We start from the raw sequence: 5104 nt of genomic DNA, 5'->3' as shown, positions 1-5104 counted from the left end.
ATTAGGTTTAAATGTTTGTTGAATGCATACATAAAAAATAGTCATGAATGGCAGCTCCCAAAATGTGCCATGAGGGACTTTCATATCATTTCTCTCTTCCTGGAGGAAACTCTTGGTTGTCCTGCATGCTGTTCTTCAACATGTAAATTAGAGGAAATGATATCATTGGCCTTGGAAAGAAGGCAGCTCCTGAGCAGACTCCTGCATCCCCTGTCCCCACTTTCTTCTCTCTGGAGTCAGTGAGCAGACATGCAATGAAAGGGAAGAGCTGTTCTCAGAACAACCAACTCCAGAGGACACTCTCTTCTCTTGAGTGGAAGGTTCCTGTAGGAGCTCCAGTGAGACCTGGTGACTAAGACATCCTTTGCAAGATGCTAGACAACCCTGTGATTTTCAGGTGGGAGCTGCTTGAGAAAAATAGTTGCCGAGCATCTTGTATATTCCACGCCTAGTCTGTTGCACTAGAAATTCAAGGAAGTGTTTTCTGCACTTAAAGACCTTACAATGTGGTTGAAGAGCAAGACATGAGGACAAATCATTCAAGTACTCTCTTATAAGTGCTATAGTAGAGCAAAGTATGGGGCCAAGTGGGTCCAGTATGGCCTTCAGGTGCTGAATATAAGCTTTCAGGAGCTTAAAGTATTCATATAGTTAAAAGAAAAAAGAATGTCGCTGTCAACAAAATAACCAGTTTCCCAGAGAGGGCCAACAGTCTTTGGTTCGATTGTTAGGTGAAATTTCTCTCCGTGGCTCCTCATTATGGACAAAATTGTTAGCCGAAGCTATACAATTGATGATACCACAGACTCAAGGTGGACTCTCCTGATAATCCCCAGTCTGAACTAATGACATCACATCAAAACCCCATGCCTGGAACATTGGCTGTAAGCACTGTCTTCCTGCCTCCTTGTACCCGTAGGAACTCTCACATATAGCCAAGTCCTACTATGGTATTTGTAAATCAAGCATGGACGTATAGGATACAGAATCAGCAAAGAGCTGGGCCTGGAAGAGGAATGGATCTGGATTCAGGAGGCCTGAGTTCTATATGTTGAACGGTGTTGTAAGAGCCATCAATAAATATTTTTTTTTGAAAAGCGGAAAATAATGGGCTTCTTTGCCACTTTTGTAGCTACTTTATACTGTCTCCTGAGTACTAAAATTGCATTTGTCAACTCTCCTGTGTGAGGATCAATCTGAGGGACATCTTCACTGCTGTGAGCAGCTCAGAGCCCACTGTGATGTCCCATCTTCTCTTGGTGGTCTCTTCTGTCTGCTTGAGTTACCTGTGGAAGGGTTAACCACTGGCAGAGACTAGTCCTGATTTGTACTGATCCTAAGTTCTCATAATTAAATGTTTTTATTTGTGGTAAAGTTTATATAACATACATTTTACTAATTTAACCATTTTCAGTGTACAATCCAGTGGCATTACGTATGTTGACAATGAGCTATAACTATTACCACTCCCTCTTTTAAGAACTTTTCATTATCACAAACAAAAATTTTATGCTGATTAAATCATGTTTACACATTCTCCCCATCCCTCACCATCAGGTTCCTAATCTATTTTCTGTGTTCATCATTTTTCCTAGTTTGGATACTTCAAAAATTTGAACTTACAATATTGTTCTTTAGTGTCTGGCTTATTTCGCTTAGCACAGTGTTCTCAAGGTTCATCTGTGTCACAGCATGTATTAGAATTCTCTAGCAATGCTAAGCTATTATCAAGATACTGTAATTGACATTATCATGGAAAGGTCAGATGTCTTCAATCTTGCTTCTCATGGTGACTAGCCATGAAGCTAACTGAAAGTTACAGCCAGAACAAGTGATACAAAAATGGGAAGTATCCAGAATTCCTGTACAACTGAAGGAATCTGTCAGCAAATAATAAATGGTTTCAAGATAATTTTCACATTGAAACCAATACTGAGGTTGCAAATGGCCAAATTAGAACTGGTAGGGCATATTTATATACTCTACACTTGTTCCTTGGTCCAGGGATAGCTAAGTAAGCACATACTAGTTCTCAAGGGGAAGGGGCCATGGTTATCTTCACTGGAAACCTAGGCCAACCTGTCACCATGCTGTGGACAAATGACAGCACAGGACTTTTCATAAAACCAGTTTCCTGGACTGTTTTTATGAAGACAGAGAGTTTGTCTCTTGACATTATTTTCCCTTATATCTGAGAAGTCAGTGAAATTTAGAGGCAACAGAACTTACTTATCAAGAGTTGAGCTTCCTACCTGCAGCAATGCCTCCAATCATGGAAGGGAACATGATTTTCCACGGAACATAGTCTGAGAGATAAATAAGGAAACTTCCTTTTTGACACTGTTAGGTAAAAAAAAATTATAAAGCAGAATTTTCCAGTTTTGTACAGGAATTCTTTCCATTCTAATGAAAATTGCAAAAAAAATGTTTTCAGTAAAAAAAATTCAGTGGAAGAAAACAGGATAAATTGATTGCTAATGTGAAGAAGAATTTAAACATTGTACCTTAAAATTAATGCTTTCTCTGAGTAAAACTAGAAATGTGAGATTAAAAATAAAACTATTTGAAGATACTGGGGTGTCACTGGGGCATTTCAGAGGCACAAAGATGAGAAAAATGCATATAATTGTTAAGAGTGGCAGGGTAGTGTTGCTCTCAAAGTCCCATCTGACTGACAGGGCAGAGGCTCTTCCTCACTGCCCCAATCTGCTTCCCGACAGCTTCAGGGTTTCCTCAGGAAGCTGCCCTCCACCTTCATCCACCTCAGGCATGTCCTGCAGAGCCCTCTGGAGAACCAGCTTGAGGGTCTTCCTGTTTTGACGCTGCCTAAATGAGCCCATGAAGAAGTAAATGATGGGGTTGGCACTGCTGTTAAGAGTGGACAGGAAAATGGAAATTAAATGAACAGCACAAGGTAAGTCATCAAAATCCTTCTCGATCCAGTATAATAGGAATCACTGAATGCTGAGGGGCAGGCTGCAGAAGAGGAAGACCAGCCCTGTGAGCAGGATGGTCACATACAGCCTGGTCAGCGGCATCTTCCCGGATCCACATAATGATCCTGACCAGCAGGACCAGGATGGACCCACAGAGAACCACAGATAAAAAAATCAGCCACACAGTAGTGAGGAAATCTGATATTTGACACCAATTATCAGAGTCAACATCACTAAACAGGAAGCTACAGAACATCCACTCCAGGATGCTCTGCAACAGGGACAGGGCCCAGAGCAGGACACACATGACTGCTGACGGGTGTGTGGGGCAGTGGCAGCAGTACCAGATGGGGCACAGGATGGACAGGCAGTGCTCGGTGCTGATGGTGCTCAGCATGCTCAGGCCTGTAATATAGGCGGAGAACAACACCGTGGTGAGAAATCTAGAGAAATGGATGGAGACAGAACTAACAAAGTCACTGAGGAAATTAATGTTATAATCTGGAAGCAGAGGCAGAGGAAGTCAGCCCCGGCCAGGTTGAGGATGTAGAGAGAGAAGGTGTTACTGTGCATGCAGAAGCCCAGGAGCCAGAGCACGACTGCATTTCCTGCTAGCCCGACCAGGTCAATGATGAGGATCAGCACTATGAGGACCAGGACCTCCATACCACAACGTTGAGGATGGGTCTCCTCTGTATCATTGATTGGTGCAATTTCTGTATCTGCAGCTGGAATGGTTGGATTCATGCTCAGAAACCCTAGTCTGGTGCCCCTGGGAACACAAACAAAATGTGATCAGCAGCTGTATGATCTCTGATTTTCACCACCACCCTGCTACTTGGGAAGTACTGTCTCCATTTTACAGAGCAGAGAAACAAGCTCACAGAGAATAAGTAATCTATTAAAAGGTGAGGAGTCCTCAACTCCAGATTTAAACCCAGTTCTTGCTGGCTCTAAAGCCTGGGCTCTGTCTATTGCAAAACAGTTTTCTACTGACATGGGAATAACATTATGATTGAAACACCTCCATTCAACCAGTGTGGACTGTGGACCCAAGCATTACCCTGTCCTGGGCCAGAAACTTCTCTCAGGTGCAGGAATTCGGATAGACAAAGAGGTGGCTGTGACACCCTCATGATTAAGAGTGGCCCTCCATGGACAAAAATGAAGATCATGCATTGTGGACATGAGGAAAATGTGACATCTTGCTAGTACAAGTGTGATGATGGCTGGGCCTGGTGAGCTAGAAATGGTGCAGTGTGTCAGTCATTGAAGATAGAAACCTTTTTATATCCCCAGTGCCTGGCTCCCTGTGTAGCACACTGTGTTCTTCAGAAATATTCATTCAGTGAATGAATGCATGAATGAACAGACGAATGGTAGTTTAGCTTTAAATAAAATGGAAAATAAAAATGAAAACACAATTCAAGACATTAGAACACACACATATAATGAGATAATGAAAATTTCATTCATCAGAATTTTATTTGTGGACAGCTCTGTCAAAAGGAATTACTCATATGTGACCAAATACCTGAGGTTGACCACTAATGTGCCTTTGAAATGAGGCTCAGTGTGGCTTTGCTGAGCATCTAGAAAATTTTTGTATGCAGTGTCGGGGTAGGGTGTGGATCTGAACTGAATTTCACAGCAATATAGAAGAGGAAAGAATAAGTGAGGGTGAGATCTGAGTGCCACTGAAGGGGGACTTCTAAGTGTTCTGCTGGGTATGCACAATGCAAACCCACTCGATTTTGTCACACATAAGATTTTTGGTAGAGTTTCTTTGTTGATGGAAACAATGTTTGAGAGGAGTCCAGAAGGGGAAATAGGAGTTCAGGGCTTGGAGTGTAAAGACAGATGTTGATGTAGATGTCAACTGGTGAAAGGGGGCTAGCTTATATCTTGGTTAAGAGCAGGAGCTGGAATCCTGAGGATGCAAAGGAGCTGGAGGCCTCTAAGTGGAAAGAAGACACATCCTCCACTGGGAGTACAGAGGAGCATCAGGAGTGAATGCATCCATCATGAGCTCTCTTAGAGAGAAAAGCTGCCACAGTGTTGGTTGGCCTGAAAAGGAAATGGGAGGAAAACTAGAACCTCTGTTATCCACACTCAGGGTACTTAACAGTTTGACCATCTAAATTTAGGGTATAGTATGTTTGTCTTCC

General features: G+C 42.5%; 1 pseudogene; it reads right to left on the bottom strand.

The window, feature by feature from the left end:
* Positions 1-2693: 2693 nt before the first annotated feature.
* Positions 2694-3683, bottom strand: LOC129048674 (mas-related G-protein coupled receptor member X1-like; annotated as a pseudogene).
* Between the last annotated feature and the right edge of the window lie 1421 nt (positions 3684-5104).

Source organism: Pongo abelii, chromosome 9, assembly GCF_028885655.2.
Source record: "Pongo abelii isolate AG06213 chromosome 9, NHGRI_mPonAbe1-v2.0_pri, whole genome shotgun sequence".
Taxonomy (NCBI): Eukaryota; Metazoa; Chordata; class Mammalia; order Primates; family Hominidae; genus Pongo; species Pongo abelii.
Note: the sequence above shows the minus strand (reverse complement) of the source record. Positions and strands in the feature narration are given on the sequence as shown.